The sequence below is a fragment of the Anser anser genome (genome assembly GCF_964211835.1).
Source record: "Anser anser genome assembly, chromosome: 13".
Taxonomy (NCBI): Eukaryota; Metazoa; Chordata; class Aves; order Anseriformes; family Anatidae; genus Anser; species Anser anser.
This window is the reverse complement of record NC_139734.1, coordinates 1,340,301-1,361,500: the sequence shown is the minus strand read 5'-3', so window position 1 is coordinate 1,361,500 and position 21,200 is coordinate 1,340,301. Positions and strand designations below refer to the sequence as shown.

General features: G+C 51.9%; 3 long non-coding RNA genes across 3 annotated transcripts in view; 1 reads left to right on the top strand and 2 right to left on the bottom strand.

The window, feature by feature from the left end:
* The window catches only part of LOC310881042, a 295,954-nt gene that overhangs the window by 116,114 nt on the left and 158,640 nt on the right, over window positions 1-21,200 (bottom strand). The gene's annotated exons all lie outside the window — the stretch shown is intronic.
* The window catches only part of LOC310881035, a 118,789-nt gene that overhangs the window by 14,015 nt on the left and 83,574 nt on the right, over window positions 1-21,200 (top strand). The gene's annotated exons all lie outside the window — the stretch shown is intronic.
* LOC310881043 overlaps window positions 1-21,200 on the bottom strand; it is a 107,083-nt gene that overhangs the window by 17,080 nt on the left and 68,803 nt on the right. The window lies entirely within an intron of this gene.

Here is a 21,200-nt window from a genome sequence, read left to right as displayed (position 1 = left end):
CAAACGAAAAGTCCTACAACCAGAACTAACTACCACAAACGTTGAATGAATCCACGGCTGCCCTCCCCCATACCATACTTTCGAGGAACCGGCCTTCGTCCAAGTACAAGAAAGGAAGGAATCGAACCCTCACATGCTGGTTTCAAGCCAACTGCATTAACCGCTCATGCTTCTTTCTTATGAGACGTTAGTAAACCAATTACATAGCCTTGTCAAGACTAAATCACAGGTAAAAATCCTGTACATCTCATGTGGCCAACCACTCCCAACTAGGATTCCAAGACGCCTCATCACCCATCATAGAAGAACTCGTTGAATTCCACGACCACGCCCTAATCGTTGCCCTAGCTATCTGCAGCCTAGTTCTCTACCTTTTAGCCCACATACTAACAGAAAAACTCTCGTCCAATGCTGTAGACGCCCAAGAAGTAGAGCTGATCTGGACAATCCTACCTGCTATCGTCCTGGTACTCCTCGCCCTCCCATCCCTACAAATCCTCTACATAATGGACAAAATCGATGAACCAGACCTCACCCTAAAAGCCATCGGCCACCAATGATACTGAAGCTACGAATACACAGACTTCAAAGACCTATCATTCGACTCCTACATAGTGCCCACCCCAGACTTACCCAACGGCCACTTCCGACTGCTAGAAGTTGACCACCGCGTAGTTATCCCAATAGAATCCCCCATCCGCGTGATCATTACTGCAGGAGACGTACTCCACTCCTGAGCAGTCCCAACGCTCGGAGTTAAAACAGACGCAATCCCAGGCCGACTAAACCAAACTTCATTCATTACCACCCGGCCTGGGATTTTTTACGGACAATGCTCAGAAATTTGCGGGGCTAATCACAGCTACATACCCATTGTAGTAGAATCAACCCCACTCCCACATTTCGAGGCCTGATCGTCCCTTCTATCATCATCCTAATCATTAAGAAGCTATGCAACAGCACTAGCCTTTTAAGCTAGCCAAAGAGGGACTTCCCCCTCCTTAATGATATGCCACAGCTTAACCCCGCACCATGATTTTCAATCATAATTATAACCTGATTAACCCTAGCACTCCTCATCCAACCAAAACTACTAGCCTTCACCACAACCAACCCCCCATCAAATAAGACCTCCCTCACTACCAAACCCACACCATGATCCTGACCATGAACCTAAGCTTCTTTGACCAATTTTCCAGCCCCAATCTATTTGGCATCCCCTTAATCCTACTATCCCTACTCTTCCCAGCCCTACTATTCCCGTCCCCAAACAACCGATGAATCAACAACCGCCTTTCTACTATCCAAACATGACTCCTTCACCTAATCACAAAACAACTAATAGTCCCACTCAACAAAAATGGCCACAAATGAGCCATAATATTTACATCCCTAATAATCATACTTCTTACAATCAACCTTCTAGGCCTCCTTCCATATACATTCACCCCAACCACCCAACTATCTATGAACATAGCCCTAGCCTTCCCACTATGGCTCGCCACACTACTAACAGGCCTACGAAACCAACCATCAGCCTCTTTAGCCCACCTATTACCCGAAGGTACCCCTACACCCCTAATCCCCGCACTAATCCTGATCGAAACAACCAGCCTACTAATCCGCCCCCTAGCCCTCGGAGTCCGCCTTACAGCCAACCTTACAGCAGGACACTTACTCATCCAACTCATCTCTACAGCCTCCATTGCATTAATACCCACCCTTCCTGCAGTATCCATCCTAACAATAATCATCCTACTACTCCTAACCATCCTAGAAGTAGCAGTAGCCATAATCCAGGCCTACGTCTTCGTGCTCCTTCTAAGCCTATACTTACAAGAAAACATCTAATGGCACACCAAGCACACTCATACCACATAGTTGACCCAAGCCCTTGACCAATCTTCGGGGCAGCCGCCGCCCTACTCACAACCTCAGGATTAATCATGTGATTCCACTACAACTCATCCATACTACTAACCCTAGGCCTCATCTCAATACTCCTAGTAATACTCCAATGATGACGAGACATTGTACGAGAAAGCACCTTCCAAGGCCATCACACTCCCACAGTCCAAAAAGGCCTACGATACGGCATAATCCTTTTCATCACATCCGAAGCATTCTTCTTCTTAGGGTTCTTCTGAGCGTTCTTCCACTCGAGCCTGGCCCCAACCCCAGAACTAGGAGGCCAATGACCCCCAACAGGAATTAAACCACTCAACCCGATAGAAGTCCCCCTACTAAACACAGCCATCCTACTAGCCTCAGGCGTTACCGTAACGTGAGCCCATCACAGCATCACAGAAGGAAACCGAAAACACGCCATCCACGCCCTAACCCTAACGATCCTCCTGGGATTCTACTTCACAGCCCTACAAGCAATAGAATACCACGAAGCCCCATTCTCAATCGCCGATAGCGTCTACGGATCTACCTTCTTCGTTGCCACTGGATTCCACGGACTCCACGTAATCATCGGATCCTCCTTCCTGACCGTCTGCCTCTTCCGACTGATCAAGTTCCACTTTACATCAGACCACCACTTCGGATTCGAGGCAGCAGCCTGATACTGACACTTCGTAGACGTCATCTGACTATTCCTCTACATAACCATCTACTGATGAGGATCTTGCTCTTCTAGTATATTAATTACAATTGACTTCCAATCTCTAGAATCTGGTATAAACCCAGAGGAGAGCAATGAACGCACTCATGTTCATATTCGCCCTATCATCAATCCTAAGCGCCGCCCTAACCGCATTAAACTTCTGACTCGCCCAAATAAACCCCGACTCAGAGAAACTCTCACCGTACGAATGTGGATTCGACCCACTTGGATCTGCTCGATTACCATTCTCAGTCCGATTCTTCCTCAGTAGCCATCCTGTTCCTCCTATTCGACCTAGAAATCGCCCTCCTACTCCCCCTGCCATGAGCCGTCCAACTCCAATCCCCCCTAATGACCCTCACCTGAACTGTAGTGATCCTCCTTCTCCTAACACTCAGACTGGCCTACGAGTGAATTCAAGGGGGCCTAGAATGAGCAGAATAACAGAAAGTTAGTCTAACCAAAAAGATAGCTGGTTTCGACCCAGCAGATTACAGCCAACCCTGTAACTTTCTTATGTCGCCCCTACATTTAAGCTTCTACTCAGCCTTCATTTTCAGCGGACTAGGACTAGCCTTCCACCGAACCCACCTAGTATCCGCCCTACTATGCCTTGAAAGCATAATATTATCGATATTCGTAGGCCTATCAATATGATCCATCGAAAACCAAGTCTCCTCATTCACCATGGTACCAATTCTCATGCTAACCTTCTCAGCGTGTGAGGCGGGCACAGGCCTGGCCATCCTAGTAGCCTCCACCCGCACACATGGCTCCGACCATCTACACAACCTAAACCTCCTGCAATGCTAAAAATCATCCTACCCACAATCATACTTCTTCCAACAGCCCTGCTGTCTCCACCAAAATTTCTATGGACTAACACCACCTTATACAGCCTCCTAATCGCTGCCCTAAGCCTACAGTGATTAATCCCAACCTACTACCCCTACAAATTTTTATCCAACTGAACAGGAATTGACCAAATCTCATCCCCCCTCCTAGTACTATCCTGCTGACTACTCCCACTCATAATCATAGCAAGCCAAAACCACCTGCAACAAGAACCCCTACAACGCAAACGAATCTTTATCTCAACCTTAGTCGCAGTCCAGCCATTCATCCTACTAGCCTTTTCCACCACAGAACTAGCACTATTTTACATCTCATTTGAAGCAACCCTCATTCCCACCCTAATCTTAATCACCCGATGGGGGAACCAACCAGAACGCCTAAGCGCTGGCATCTACCTGCTATTCTACACGCCAGTAAGCTCTCTACCCCTGCTAATCACAATCATACACCTATACGTGAAAATTGGCACCCTGCACCTGCCAACCCTACAACTAACCCACCCAACCCTATCCACCTCATGGACAGGAATACTATCAGGTCTAGCACTGCTCATAGCATTCATAGTAAAAGCCCCACTATACGGCCTACACCTCTGACTGCCAAAAGCCCACGTAGAAGCACCCATCGCAGGCTCAATACTCCTCGCCGCCCTACTACTAAAGCTAGGAGGATACGGAATTATACGAGTCACTCTATTTATGGGCCCACTGTCCAACCTCCTGCACTACCCCTTCCTAACCCTGGCCCTATGAGGCGCCCTAATGACTAGCTCAATCTGCCTACGACAGACAGACCTAAAATCACTAATCGCTTATTCATCCGTTAGCCACATAGGCCTAGTTATCGCCGCAGGAATAATCCAAACCCACTGATCATTCTCAGGGGCAATGATCCTAATAATTTCCCATGGACTAACTTCCTCCATACTATTCTGCCTAGCCAACACAAACTATGAACGTACGCACAGCCGAATTCTACTACTCACACGAGGCCTACAACCTCTCCTACCACTCATAGCTACCTGATGATTGCTGGCCAATCTAACAAACATAGCCTTACCCCCAACAACAAACCTCATAGCAGAGCTAACCATTATAATCACCTTATTCAACTGATCTGCCTTCACGATCATCCTAACAGGAATCGCAACCCTATTAACCGCCTCCTACACCTTATTCGTACTACTAATGACCCAACGAGGCTCAATCCCCTCCCACATCACATCTATGCAAAACTCAACCACGCGAGAACACCTGCTCATAACACTCCACATTATCCCAATATTCCTCCTAATCCTCAAACCCGAACTGATCTCCGGAATCCCCTCATGCAAGTATAGTTTAAACCAAACATTAGACTGTGATTCTAAGAATAGAAGTTCAAACCTTCTTACCTGCCGAGGGGAGGGTTTAACCAACAAGAGCTGCTAACTCTTACATCTGAGCCTAAAACCTCAGCCCCCTTACTTTTAAAGGATAACAGCAATCCACTGGTCTTAGGAACCACCCATCTTGGTGCAAATCCAAGTAAAAGTAGTGAACCCCACACTACTAATCAACTCCCTCACACTACTCACGCTGACAATCCTCCTAACCCCAATCATCCTGCCATTTCTATTTAAAAACTTTAAAAACACCCCACAAGCCACCACCCGCGCTGTTAAAACCGCATTCCTAATTAGCCTAGCCCCTACAACCGCATTCATCTACTCGGGAGTAGAATCTGTCACCTGCCACTGGGAGTGAAAATTCATTATAAACTTTAAAATCCCCCTGAGCCTAAAAATAGACCAATACTCAATAACATTTCTTCCAATCGCCCTATTTGTAACATGATCAATCCTACAATTCGCCATATGATACATGGCCTCAGAGCCATACGTAACAAAATTTTTCACCTACCTACTGACATTCCTAGTCGCCATACTCCTCCTAACAACCGCAAACAACATATTCCTCCTATTCGTAGGCTGGGAAGGAGTACGAATCATGTCCTTCCTTCTCATCGGCTGATGACAAGGCCGAGCAGATGCCAACACCGCCGCCCTACGAGCCGTAATCTACAACCGAATCGGAGACATCGGACTGATCCTGAGCATAGCATGACTAGCTTCAACATTCAACACCTGAGAGATCCAACAAGCCGTACACCCCCACCAAACCCCAATCCTCCCCCTCATAGGATTAATCCTCGCAGCCGCAGGAAAATCCGCCCAATTTGGACTCCACCCATGACTGCCCGCAGCAATAGAAGGCCCCACCCCAGTATCAGCCCTACTGCACTCCAGTACCATAGTAGTAGCCGGAATCTTCCTGCTCATCCGCATGCACCCCCTGCTAGCCACCAACCAGACAGCCCTAACTGCCTGCCTATGCCTAGGTGCTCTATCAACCCTATTCGCTGCCACATGCGCCCTAACCCAAAATGACATCAAAAAAATCATTGCTTTCTCAACATCCAGCCAACTAGGACTAATAATAGTCACTATCGGACTAAACCTCCCACAACTAGCCTTCCTACACATCTCAACCCATGCCTTCTTTAAAGCCATACTATTCCTATGCTCAGGGTCTATCATCCACAACCTAAACGGAGAACAAGATATCCGAAAGATAGGAGGCCTACAGAAAATACTCCCAGTCACTACTTCCTGCCTAACCATCGGAAACCTGGCGCTGATAGGAACCCTATTCCTAGCCGGATTCTACTCAAAAGACCTCATCATCGAAAGCTTAAACACATCATACCTAAATACTTGAGCCCTACTCCTAACCCTTATAGCCACAGCATTCACCGCAACCTACAGCATCCGCATAACCATCCTAGTCCAAGCTGGACAAACCCGAATCCCCCCAATAGTATCAATAAACGAAAACAACCCACTAATCACCGCCCCCCTAACCCGACTCGCCCTAGGCAGCATTACAGCAGGAATAATCATTACCTCTTTCATCACACCAACCAAAACCCCCCCAATAACCATACCCCTTATCACCAAAACCGCTGCCATCCTCATAACAATCCTAGGAATCATCCTAGCCCTAGAACTATCGAACATAACACACACCCTCACTCACCCCAAACCAAACCCCCTCATAAACTTCTCCTCTGCATTAGGGTACTTCAACCCCCTAGTACACCGATTCTTCTCCAAAAACCTACTAGAAAAGGGACAAAACATTGCCCTACACTTGATCGACCTCTCCTGACTCAAAAAAATAGGGCCAGAGGGCCTTGCTGAACTACAAGTAGCCGCAAGCAAAGCCGCAACCTCAATACACACAGGGCTAATTAAGGCCTACCTAGGATCCTTCGCCCTCTCCATCCTGGTAATAATCCTAATAACACACAGACTCACTAATGGCCCCTAACATCCGCAAATCCCATCCCCTACTAAAAATAATCAACAACTCCCTAATCGACCTACCCGCCCCCTCCAACATCTCTGCCTGATGAAACTTCGGCTCCCTTCTAGCCATCTGCTTAGCCACACAAATCCTAACAGGCCTGCTACTAGCCATACACTACACTGCAGACACTTCACTCGCCTTCTCCTCAGTAGCTCACACATGCCGAGACGTCCAGTACGGATGGCTCATCCGCAACCTCCACGCCAACGGTGCTTCGCTCTTCTTTATCTGCATCTACTTACACATCGGACGAGGCCTCTACTACGGCTCCTACCTATACAAAGAAACCTGAAACACAGGAGTAATCCTCCTACTCACCCTAATAGCAACTGCCTTCGTAGGGTATGTCCTACCATGAGGACAAATGTCATTCTGAGGGGCCACCGTAATCACCAACCTATTCTCAGCCATCCCGTACATTGGGCAAACTCTAGTAGAATGAGCCTGAGGAGGATTCTCAGTAGACAATCCAACCTTAACCCGATTCTTCGCCATCCACTTCCTACTGCCCTTCCTAATTGCAGGAATCACCCTAGTCCACCTAACCTTCCTACACGAATCAGGCTCAAATAACCCACTAGGAATCGTATCAGACTGCGACAAAATCCCATTCCACCCGTACTTCTCCATTAAAGACAGCTTAGGGCTTACCCTAATAATCACCCCTCTAATAACACTAGCCCTATTTTCACCGAACCTCCTGGTTCTTGGAATCCTAGTTGGGAGTGGTTGGCCACATGAGATGTACAGGATTTTTACCTGTGATTTAGTCTTGACAAGGCTATGTAATTGGTTTACTAACGTCTCATAAGAAAGAAGCATGAGCGGTTAATGCAGTTGACTTGAAACCCATCCCCAGTGGTGCAAGTGCACTCTCTGAACTCACTGAAGTGCATTCCCAGTGGTGCCAGTGCACTCTGTGGACTCACTGTAGTGCATCCCCAGTGGTGCCAGTGCAATCTCTGGACTCACTGCACTGCATCCCCAGTGGTGCCAGTGCACTCTGTGGACTCACTGTAGTGCATCCCCAGTGGTGCCAGTGCACTCTCTGGACTCACTGCACTGCATCCCCAGTGGTGTCAGTGCAATCTCTGGACTCACTGCAGTGCATCCCCAGTGGTGCCAGTGCACTCTCTGGACTCACTGCACTGCAGCCCCAGTGGTGCCAGTGCACTCTCTGGACTCACTGCAGTGCATCCCCAGTGGTGCCAGTGCACTCTCTGGACTCACTGCAGTGCATCCCCAGTGGTGCCAGTGCACTCTCTGGACTCACTGCACTGCATCCCCAGTGGTGCCAGTGCACTCTCTGGACAAGCTGAAGTGCATCACCAGTGGTGCCAGTGCACTCTCTGCACTCACTGCACTGCATGTCCAGTGGTGCCAGTGCGCTCTCTGGAGTCACAGCACTGCATCCCCAGTGGTGCCAGTGCACTCTCTGGACTCACTGCACTGCATCCCCAGTGGTGCCAGTGCACTCTCTGGACTCACTGAAGTGCATCCCCATTGGTGCCATTGCACTCTCTGCACTCACTGCACTGCATCCCCAGTGGTGCCAGTGCACTCACTGGACTGACTACACTGCATCCCCAGTGGTGCCAGTGCGCTCTCCGGAGTCACAGCACTGCATCCCCAGTGGTGCCAGTGCACTCACTGGACACACTGTACTGCATCACAGGTGGTGCCAGTGCACTCTCTGCACTCACTGCAGTGCATCCCCAGTGGTGCCAGTGCATTCACTGGACTCACTGGACTGCATCACCAGTGGTGCCAGTGCACTCTCTGGACTCACTGCAGTGCATCCCCAGTGGTGCCAGTGCACTCTCTGGACTCACTGCACTGCATCCCCAGTGGTGCCAGTGCAGTCTCTGGACTCACTGCACTGCATCCCCAGTGGTGCCAGAGCACTCTCTGGACTCACTGCACTGCATCCCCAGTGGTGCCAGTGCACTCTCTGGACTCACTGCAGTGCATCCCCAGTGGTGTCAGTGCACTCTCTGGACTCACTGAAGTGCATCCCCAGTGGTGCCAGTGCACTCTCTGGACTCACTGCACTGCATCCCCAGTGGTGCCAGTGCACTCTCTGGACTCACTGCACTGCATCCCCACTGCTGCCAGTGCACTCTCTTGACTCACTGCACTGCATCCCCAGTGGTGCCAGTGCACTCTCTGGACTCACTGCAGTGCATCCCCAGTGGTGCCAGTGCACTCTCTGGACTCACTGTACTGCATCACCAGTGGTGCCAGTGCACTCTCTGGACTCACTGCAGTGCATCCCCAGTGGCGCCAGTGCACTCTCTGGACTCACTGCACTGCATCCCCAGTGGTGCCAGTGCACTCTCTGCACTCACTGCAGTGCATTCCCAGTGGTGCCAGTGAAGTCTCTGGACTCACTGCACTGCATCCCCAGTGGTGCCAGTGCACTCTCTGGACTCACTGCACTGCATCCCCAGTGGTGCCAGTGCACTCTCTGGACTCACTGCACTGCATCCCCACTGCTGCCAGTGCACTCTCTGGACTCACTGAAGTGCATCCCCAGTGGTGCCAGTGCACTCTCTCGAATCACTGCACTACATCCCCAGTAGTGCCAGTGCACTTCACTGGACTCACTGTACTGCATCATCGGTGGTGCCAGTGCACTCTCTGGACTCACTGCACTGCATCCCCAGTGGTGCCAGTGTACACTCTGGACTCACTGCACTGCAGGCCCAGTGGTACCAGTGCACTCACTGGACTCACTGTACTGCATCACCAGTGGTGCCAGTGCACTCTCTGGACTCACTGCACTGCATCCCCAGTGGTTCCAGTGCATTCACTGGACTCACTGTACTGCATCTCCAGTGGTGCCAGTGCACTCTCTGGACTCACTGCACTGCATCCCCAGTGGTGTCAGTGAGCTCTCTGGACTCACTGCACTGCATCCCCAGTGGTGCCAGTGTACTCACAGAATTCACTGCGCTGCATCCCCAGTGGTGCTAGTGCAGTCTCTGGACTCACTGCAGTGCATCCCCAGTGGTGCCAGTGCACTCTCTGGACTCACTGAAGTGCATTCTCAGTGGTGCCAGTGCACTCTCTGGGCTCACTGAAGTGCATCCCCAGTGGTGCCAGTACACTCACTGGACTCACTGCACTGCATCCCCAGTGGTGCCAGTGCACTCTCTGGACTCACTGTAGTGCATCCCCAGTGGTGCCAGTGCACTCTCTGGACTCACTGCAGTGCATCCCCAGTGGTGCCAGTGCACTCTCTGGACTCACTGCACTGCATACCCAGTGGTGCCAGTGAAGTCTTTGGACTCACTGCAGTGCATCCCCAGTGGTGCCACTGCACTCTCTGGACTCACTGCACTGCATGTCCAGTGGTGCCAGTGCACTCTCTGGACTCACTGTACTGCATCCCCACTGGTGCCAGTGCACTATGTGGACTCACTGTACTGCATCCCCAGTGGTGACAGTGCACTCTCTGGACTAACTGCAGTGCATCCCCAGTGGTGCAAGTGCACTCTCTGGACTCACTGCAGTGCATCCCCAGTGGTGCCAGTGCACTCTCTGGTCTCACTGCAGTGCATCCCCAGTGGTGCCAGTGCAGTCTCTGGACTCACTGCACTGCATCCCCAGTGGTGCCAGTGCACTCTCTGGACTCACTGCACTGCATCCCCAGTGGTGCTAGTGCACTGTGTGGACTCACTGTACTGCACCCCCAGTGGTGCTAGTGCACTCACTGGACTGACTGCACTGCATCCCCAGTGGTGCCAGTGCGCTCTCTGGAGTCACAGCACTGCATCCCCAGTGGTGCCAGTGCACTCACTGGACTCACTGCACTGCATGACAGGTGGTGCCAGTGCACTCTCTGGACTCACTGCAGTGAATCCCCGGTGGTGCCAGTGTACTCTCTGCAGTCACTGCACTGCATCCCCAGTGGTGCCAGTGCACTCACTGGACTAACTGGACTGCATCCCCAGTGGTGCCAGAGCACTCTCTGGACTCACTGCACTGCATCCCCAGTGGTGCCAGTGCACTCTCTGGACTCACTGCACTGCATCCCCAGTGGTGTCAGTGCACTCTCTGGACTCAATGCACTGCATCCCCAGTGGTGCCAGTGCACTCTCTGGACTCAGTGCACTGCATCCCCAGTGGTGCCAGTGCAATCTCTGGACTCACTGTAGTGCATCCCCAGTGGTGCCAGTGCACTCTCTGGACTCACTGCAGTGCATCCCCAGTGGTGCCAGTGCACTCTCTGGACTCACTGCACTGCATCCCCAGTGGTGCCAGTGCACTCTCTGGACTCACTGCACTGCATCCCCAGTGGTGCCAGTGCACTCTCTGGAGTCACTGAAGTGCATCCCCAGTGGTGCCAGTGCACTCTCTGGAATCACTGCACTGCATTCCCAGTGGTGCCAGTGCACTCTCTGGACTCACTGTACTGCATCCCCACTGGTACCAGTGCACTCTGTGGACTCACTGTACTCCATCCCCTGTGGTGACAGTGCACTCTCTGGACTCACTGCAGTGCATCCCCAGTGGTGCCAGTGCACTCTCTGGACTCACTGCACTGCATCCCCAGTGGTGCCAGTGCACTCTCTGGACTCACTGCACTGCATCTCAAGTGGTGCCAGTGCACTCTCTGGACTCACTGCAGTGCATCCACAGTGGTGCCAGTGCACTCACTGGACTCACTGCAGTGCATTCCCTCTGGTGCCAGTGCACTCTCTGGACTCACTGCACTGCATCCCCAGTGGTGCCAGTGCACTCTCTGGACTCACTGCACTGCATCCCCAGTGGTGCCAGTGCATTCTCTGGACTCACTGCAGTGCATCACCAGTGGTGCCAGTGCACTCTCTGGACTCACTGAGGTGCATCCCCAGTGGTGCCAGTGCAATCTCTGGACTCACTGCACTGCATCACCAGTGGTGCCAGTGCACTCTCTGGACTCACTGCACTGCATCCCCAGTGTTCCCAGTGCACTCTCTGCACTCACTGCACTGCATCCCCAGAGGTTCCAGTGCACTCTCTGGACTCACTGCACTGCATCCCCAGTGGTGCCAGTGCACTCTGTGGACTTACTGCACTGCATCCCCAGTGGTGTCAGTGCACTCTCTGGACTAAGTGCACTGCATCCCCAGTGGTGCCAGTGCATTCACTGGACTCACTGCACTGCATCCCCAGTGGAGCCCGTGCACTCTCTGGACTCACTGCAGTGCATCCCCAGTGGTGCCAGTGCACTCTCTGGACTCACTGAAGTGCATTCTCAGTGGTGCCAGTGCACTCTCTGGACTCACTGCACTGCATCCCCAGTGGTGCCAGTGCACTCTCTGGACTCACTGCAGTGCATCCCCAGTGGTGCCAGTGCACTCTCTGGTCTCACTGCAGTGCATCCCCAGTGGTGCCAGTGCACTCTCTGGACTCACTGCAGTGCATCCCCAGTGGTGCCAGTGCACTCTCTGGTCTCACTGCAGTGCATCCCCAGTGGTGCCAGTGCAGTCTCTGGACTCACTGCACTGCATCCCCAGTGGTGCCAGTGCACTGTCTGGACTCACTGCAGTGCATCCCCAGTGGTGTCAGTGCACTCTCTGGACTCACTGTACTGCACCCCCAGTGGTGCTAGTGCACTCACTGGACTGACTGCACTGCATCCCCAGTGGTGCCAGTGCGCTCTCTGGAGTCACAGCACTGCATCCCCAGTGGTGCCAGTGCACTCACTGGACTCACTGCACTGCATCACAGGTGGTGCCAGTGCACTCTCTGGACTCACTGTAGTGAATCCCCGGTGGTGCCAGTGTACTCTCTGCAGTCACTGCACTGCATCCCCAGTGATGCAAGTGCACTCTCTGGACTCACTGCAGTGCATCCCCAGTGGTGCCAGAGCACTCTCTGGACTCACTGCACTGCATCCCCAGTGGTGCCAGTGCACTCTCTGGACTCACTGCACTGCATCCCCAGTGGTGTCAGTGCACACTCTGGACTCACTGAAGTGCATACCCAGTTGTGCCAGTGCACTCTCTGGACTCAATGCACTGCATCCCCAGTGGTGCCAGTGCACTCTCTGGACTCAGTGCACTGCATCCCCAGTGGTGCCAGTGCAATCTCTGGACTCACTGTAGTGCATCCCCAGTGGTGCCAGTGCACTCTCTGGACTCACTGCAGTGCATCCCCAGTGGTGCCAGTGCACTCTCTGGACTCACTGCACTGCATCCCCAGTGGTGCCAGTGCACTCTCTGGACTAACTGCACTGCATCCCCAGTGGTGCCAGTGCACTCTCTGGAGTCACTGAAGTGCATCCCCAGTGGTGCCAGTGCACTCTCTGGACTCACTGCACTGCATCCCCAGTGGTGCCAGTGCACTCTCTGGACTCACTGTACTGCATCCCCACTGGTACCAGTGCACTCTGTGGACTCACTGTACTGCATCCCCTGTGGTGACAGTGCACTCTCTGGACTCACTGCAGTGCATCCCCAGTGGTGCCAGTGCACTCTCTGGACTCACTGCAGTGCATCCCCAGTGGTGCCAGTGCACTCTCTGGACTCACTGCACTGCATCCCCAGTGGTGCCAGTGCACTCTCTGGACTCACTGCAGTGAATCCACAGTGGTGCCAGTGCACTCACTGGACTCACTGCAGTGCATTCCCTCTGTTGCCAGTGCACTCTCTGGACTCACTGCACTGCAGCCCCAGTGGTGCCAGTGCACTCTCTGGACTGACTGCACTGCATCCCCAGTGGTGCCAGTGCATTCTCTGGACTCACTGCAGTGCATCACCAGTGGTGCCAGTGCACTCTCTGGACTCACTGAGGGGCATCCCCAGTGGTGCCAGTGCAATCTCTGGACTCACTGCACTGCATCCCCAGTGGTGCCAGTGCACACTCTGGACTCACTGCACTGCATCCCCAGTGGTGCCAGTGCACTCTCTGGACTCACTGCACTGCATCCCCAGTGTTCCCAGTGCACTCTCTGCACTCACTGCACTGCATCCCCAGAGGTTCCAGTGCACTCTCTGGACTCACTGCACTGCATCCCCAGTGGTGCCAGTGCACTCTGTGGACTCACTGCACTGCATCCCCAGTGGTGTCAGTGCACTCTCTGGACTCAGTGCACTGCATCCCCAGTGGTGCCAGTGCATTCACTGGACTCACTGCACTGCATCCCCAGTGGAGCCCGTGCACTCTCTGGACTCACTGCAGTGCATCCCCAGTGGTGCCAGTGCACTCTCTGGACTCACTGAAGTGCATTCTCAGTGGTGCCAGTGCACTCTCTGGACTCACTGCACTGCATCCCCAGTGGTGCCAGTGCACTCACTGGACTGACTGCACTGCATCCCCAGTGGAGCCAGTGCGCTCTCTGGACTCACTGCAGTGCATCCCCAGTGGTGCCAGTGCACTCTCTGGACTCACTGCACTGCATCCCCAGTGGTGCCAGTGCACTCTCTGGACTCACTGCAGTGCATCCCCAGTGGTGCCAGTGCACTCTCTCGAGTCACTGCACTACATCCCCAGTAGTGCCAGTGCACTCACTGGACTCACTGTACTGCATCATCGGTGGTGCCAGTGCACTCTCTGGACTCACTGCACTGCATCCCCAGTGGTGCCAGTGCACTCTCTGGACTCACTGCACTGCAGGCCCAGTGGTACCAGTGCACTCACTGGACTCACTTTACTGCATCACCAGTGGTGCCAGTGCACTCTCTGGACTCACTGCACTGCATCCCCAGTGGTTCCAGTGCATTCACTGGACTCACTGTACTGCATCTCCAGTGGTGCCAGTGCACTCTCTGGACTCACTGCACTGCATCCCCAGTGGTGCCAGTGAGCTCTCTGGACTCACTGCACTGCATCCCCAGTGGTGCCAGTGTACTCACAGGATTCACTGCACTGCATCCCCAGTGGTGCTAGTGCAGTCTCTGGACTCACTGCAGTGCATCCCCAGTGGTGCCAGTGCACTCTCTGGACTCACTGAAGTGCATTCTCAGTGGTGCCAGTGCACTCTCTGGGCTCACTGAAGTGCATCCCCAGTGGTGCCAGTACACTCTCTGGACTCACTGCACTGCATCCCCAGTGGTGCCAGTGCACTCTCTGGACTCACTGCACTGCATCCCCAGTGGTGCCAGTGCACTCTGTGGACTCACTGTAGTGCATCCCTAGTGGTGCCAGTGCACTCTCTGGACTCACTGCAGTGCAACTCCAGTGGTGCCAGTGCACTCTCTGCACTCACTTAACTGCATCCCCAGTGGAGCCAGTGCACTCTGTGGAGTCACTGAAGTGCATCCCCAGTGGTGCCAGTGCACTCTCTGGACTCACTGCACTGCATGTCCAGTGGTGCCAGTGCACTCTCTGGACTCACTGTACTGCATCCCCACTGGTGCCAGTGCACTATGTGGACTCACTGTACTGCATCCCCAGTGGTGCCAGTGCACTCTCTGGACTCACTGCAGTGCATCCCCAGTGGTGCCAGTGCACTCTCTGGACTCACTGCAGTGCATCCCCAGTGGTGCCAGAGCACTCTCTGGACTCACTGCACTGCATCCCCAGTGGTGCCAGTGCACTCTCTGGACTCACTGCACTGCATCCCCAGTGGTGCCAGTGCACTCTCTGGACTCACTGCACTGCATCCCCAGTTGTGCCAGTGCACTCTCTGGACTCAATGCACTGCATCCCCAGTGGTGCCAGTGCACTCTCTGGACTCAGTGCACTGCATCCCCAGTGGTGCCAGTGCAATCTCTGGACTCACTGTAGTGCATCCCCAGTGGTGCCAGTGCACTCTCTGGACTCACTGCACTGCATCCCCAGTGGTGCCAGTGCACTCTCTGGACTCACTGTACTGCATCACCAGTGGTGCCAGTGCACTCTCTGGACTCACTGCAGTGCATCGCCAGTGGTGCCAGTGCACTCTCTGGACTCACTGCACTGCAGACCCGGTGGTGCCAGTGCAATCTCTGGACTCACTGCACTGCATCCCCAGTGGTGCCAGTGCACTCTCTGGACTCACTGCACTGCATGCCCAGTGGTGCCAGTGCACTCTCTGGACTCACTGCACTGCATCCCCACTGGTACCAGTGCACTCTGTGGACTCACTGTACTGCATCCCCAGTGGTGACAGTGCACTCTCTGGACTCACTGCAGTGCATCACCAGTGGTGCCAGTGCACTCTCTGGACTCACTGCAGTGCATCCCCTGTGGTGACAGTGCACTCTCTGGACTCACTGCACTGCATCCCCAGTGGTGCCAGTGCAGTCTCTGGACTCACTGCACTGCATCCCCAGTGGTGCCAGTGCACTCTCTGGACTCACTGCACTGCATCCCCAGTGGTGTCAGTGCACTCTCTGGACTCACTGAAGTGCATCCCCAGTTGTGCCAGTGCACTCTCTGGACTCAATGCACTGCATCCCCAGTGGTGCCAGTGCACTCTCTGGACTTCAATCTTTGGTTTACAAGACCAATGTTTTTATAAACTATTAGAGTATTTAGCAGTTGAGTATTTTGTTTTCTAGGGCGCTTGCGGCGGGGAGGAGAAATAGGAGGATAGTGAAGTAGGCGATTGAAGCGAGTTGGCCGATGATGATGAATGGGTGTTCGACGGGTTGGCTTCCTACTCATGTTAGGACAAGGAGGTCGGCGACTAGTACTCAGAATAGGAGCTGGGAGAGTGGTCGGAATGTTATTGCTCGTTGTTTTGATTTGTGCAGGAATGGGATTAGGAATAGGATCAGTACGGAGGCGGCCAGTGCTAATACGCCTCCTAGTTTATTTGGGATTGAACGTAGGATGGCGTAGGCGAATAGGAAGTATCATTCTGGCTTGATGTGTGGTGGGGTTACTAGTGGGTTTGCTGGGGTGAAGTTTTCTGGGTCTCCCAGGAGGTTAACCGCTCATGCTTCTTTCTTATGAGACGTTAGTAAACCAATTACATAGCCTTGTCAAGACTAAATCACAGGTAAAAATCCTGTACATCTCATGTGGCCAACCACTCCCAACTAGGATTCCAAGACGCCTCATCACCCATCATAGAAGAACTCGTTGAATTCCACGACCACGCCCTAATCGTTGCCCTAGCTATCTGCAGCCTAGTTCTCTACCTTTTAGCCCACATACTAACAGAAAAACTCTCGTCCAATGCTGTAGACGCCCAAGAAGTAGAGCTGATCTGGACAATCCTACCTGCTATCGTCCTGGTACTCCTCGCCCTCCCATCCCTACAAATCCTCTACATAATGGACGAAATCGACGAACCAGACCTCACCCTAAAAGCCATCGGCCACCAATGATACTGAAGCTACGAATACACAGACTTCAAAGACCTATCATTCGACTCCTACATAGTGCCCACCCCAGACTTACCCAACGGCCACTTCCGACTGCTAGAAGTTGACCACCGCGTAGTTATCCCAATAGAATCCCCCATCCGCGTGATCATTACTGCAGGAGACGTACTCCACTCCTGAGCAGTCCCAACGCTCGGAGTTAAAACAGACGCAATCCCAGGCCGACTAAACCAAACTTCATTCATTACCACCCGGCCTGGGATTTTTTACGGACAATGCTCAGAAATTTGCGGGGCTAATCACAGCTACATACCCATTGTAGTAGAATCAACCCCACTCCCACATTTCGAGGCCTGATCGTCCCTTCTATCATCATCCTAATCATTAAGAAGCTATGCAACAGCACTAGCCTTTTAAGCTAGCCAAAGAGGGACTTCCCCCTCCTTAATGATATGCCACAGCTTAACCCCGCACCATGATTTTCAATCATAATTATAACCTGATTAACCCTAGCACTCCTCATCCAACCAAAACTACTAGCCTTCACCACAACCAACCCCCCATCAAATAAGACCTCCCTCACTACCAAACCCACACCATGATCCTGACCATGAACCTAAGCTTCTTTGACCAATTTTCCAGCCCCAATCTATTTGGCATCCCCTTAATCCTACTATCCCTACTCTTCCCAGCCCTACTATTCCCGTCCCCAAACAACCGATGAATCGACAACCGCCTTTCTACTATCCAAACATGACTCCTTCACCTAATCACAAAACAACTAATAGTCCCACTCAACAAAAATGGCCACAAATGAGCCATAATATTTACATCCCTAATAATCATACTTCTTACAATCAACCTTCTAGGCCTCCTTCCATATACATTCACCCCAACCACCCAACTATCTATGAACATAGCCCTAGCCTTCCCACTATGGCTCGCCACACTACTAACAGGCCTACGAAACCAACCATCAGCCTCTTTAGCCCACCTATTACCCGAAGGTACCCCTACACCCCTAATCCCCGCACTAATCCTGATCGAAACAACCAGCCTACTAATCCGCCCCCTAGCCCTCGGAGTCCGCCTTACAGCCAACCTTACAGCAGGACACTTACTCATCCAACTCATCTCTACAGCCTCCATTGCATTAATACCCACCCTTCCTGCAGTATCCATCCTAACAATAATCATCCTACTACTCCTAACCATCCTAGAAGTAGCAGTAGCCATAATCCAGGCCTACGTCTTCGTGCTCCTTCTAAGCCTATACTTACAAGAAAACATCTAATGGCACACCAAGCACACTCATACCACACAGTTGACCCAAGCCCTTGACCAATCTTCGGGGCAGCCGCCGCCCTACTCACAACCTCAGGATTAATCATGTGATTCCACTACAACTCATCCATACTACTAACCCTAGGCCTCATCTCAATACTCCTAGTAATACTCCAATGATGACGAGACATTGTACGAGAAAGCACCTTCCAAGGCCATCACACTCCCACAGTCCAAAAAGGCCTACGATACGGCATAATCCTTTTCATCACATCCGAAGCATTCTTCTTCTTAGGGTTCTTCTGAGCGTTCTTCCACTCGAGCCTGGCCCCAACCCCAGAACTAGGAGGCCAATGACCCCCAACAGGAATTAAACCACTCAACCCGATAGAAGTCCCCCTACTAAACACAGCCATCCTACTAGCCTCAGGCGTTACCGTAACGTGAGCCCATCACAGCATCACAGAAGGAAACCGAAAACATGCCATCCACGCCCTAACCCTAACGATCCTCTTGGGATTCTACTTCACAGCCCTACAAGCAATAGAATACCACGAAGCCCCATTCTCAATCGCTGATAGCGTCTACGGATCTACCTTCTTCGTTGCCACTGGATTCCACGGACTCCACGTAATCATCGGATCCTCCTTCCTGACCGTCTGCCTCTTCCGACTGATCAAGTTCCACTTTACATCAGACCACCACTTCGGATTCGAGGCAGCAGCCTGATACTGACACTTCGTAGACGTCATCTGACTATTCCTCTACATAACCATCTACTGATGAGGATCTTGCTCTTCTAGTATATTAATTACAATTGACTTCCAATCTCTAGAATCTGGTATAAACCCAGAGGAGAGCAATGAACGCACTCATGTTCATATTCGCCCTATCATCAATCCTAAGCGCCGCCCTAACCGCATTAAACTTCTGACTCGCCCAAATAAACCCCGACTCAGAGAAACTCTCACCGTACGAATGTGGATTCGACCCACTTGGATCTGCTCGATTACCATTCTCAGTCCGATTCTTCCTCAGTAGCCATCCTGTTCGTCCTATTCGACCTAGAAATCGCCCTCCTACTCCCCCTGCCATGAGCCGTCCAACTCCAATCCCCCCTAATGACCCTCACCTGAACTGTAGTGATCCTCCTTCTCCTAACACTCGGACTGGCCTACGAGTGAATTCAAGGGGGCCTAGAATGAGCAGAATAACAGAAAGTTAGTCTAACCAAAAAGATAGCTGGTTTCGACCCAGCAGATTACAGCCAACCCTGTAACTTTCTTATGTCGCCCCTACATTTAAGCTTCTACTCAGCCTTCATTTTCAGCGGACTAGGACTAGCCTTCCACCGAACCCACCTAGTATCCGCCCTACTATGCCTTGAAAGCATAATATTATCGATATTCGTAGGCCTATCAATATGATCCATCGAAAACCAAGTCTCCTCATTCACCATGGTACCAATTCTCATGCTAACCTTCTCAGCGTGTGAGGCGGGCACAGGCCTGGCCATCCTAGTAGCCTCCACCCGCACACATGGCTCCGACCATCTACACAACCTAAACCTCCTGCAATGCTAAAAATCATCCTACCCACAATCATACTTCTTCCAACAGCCCTGCTGTCTCCACCAAAATTTCTATGGACTAACACCACCTTATACAGCCTCCTAATCGCTGCCCTAAGCCTACAGTGATTAATCCCAACCTACTACCCCTACAAATTTTTATCCAACTGAACAGGAATTGACCAAATCTCATCCCCCCTCCTAGTACTATCCTGCTGACTACTCCCACTCATAATCATAGCAAGCCAAAACCACCTGCAACAAGAACCCCTACAACGCAAACGAATCTTTATCTCAACCTTAGTCGCAGTCCAGCCATTCATCCTACTAGCCTTTTCCACCACAGAACTAGCACTATTTTACATCTCATTTGAAGCAACCCTCATTCCCACCCTAATCTTAATCACCCGATGGGGGAACCAACCAGAACGCCTAAGCGCTGGCATCTACCTGCTATTCTACACGCCAGTAAGCTCTCTACCCCTGCTAATCACAATCATACACCTATACGTGAAAATTGGCACCCTGCACCTGCCAACCCTACAACTAACCCACCCAACCCTATCCACCTCATGGACAGGAATACTATCAGGTCTAGCACTGCTCATAGCATTCATAGTAAAAGCCCCACTATACGGCCTACACCTCTGACTGCCAAAAGCCCACGTAGAAGCACCCATCGCAGGCTCAATACTCCTCGCCGCCCTACTACTAAAGCTAGGAGGATACGGAATTATACGAGTCACTCTATTTATGGGCCCACTGTCCAACCTCCTGCACTACCCCTTCCTAACCCTGGCCCTATGAGGCGCCCTAATGACTAGCTCAATCTGCCTACGACAGACAGACCTAAAATCACTAATCGCTTATTCATCCGTTAGCCACATAGGCCTAGTTATCGCCGCAGGAATAATCCAAACCCACTGATCATTCTCAGGGGCAATGATCCTAATAATTTCCCATGGACTAACTTCCTCCATACTATTCTGCCTAGCCAACACAAACTATGAACGTACGCACAGCCGAATTCTACTACTCACACGAGGCCTACAACCTCTCCTACCACTCATAGCTACCTGATGATTGCTGGCCAATCTAACAAACATAGCCTTACCCCCAACAACAAACCTCATAGCAGAGCTAACCATTATAATCACCTTATTCAACTGATCTGCCTTCATGATCATCCTAACAGGAATCGCAACCCTACTAACCGCCTCCTACAC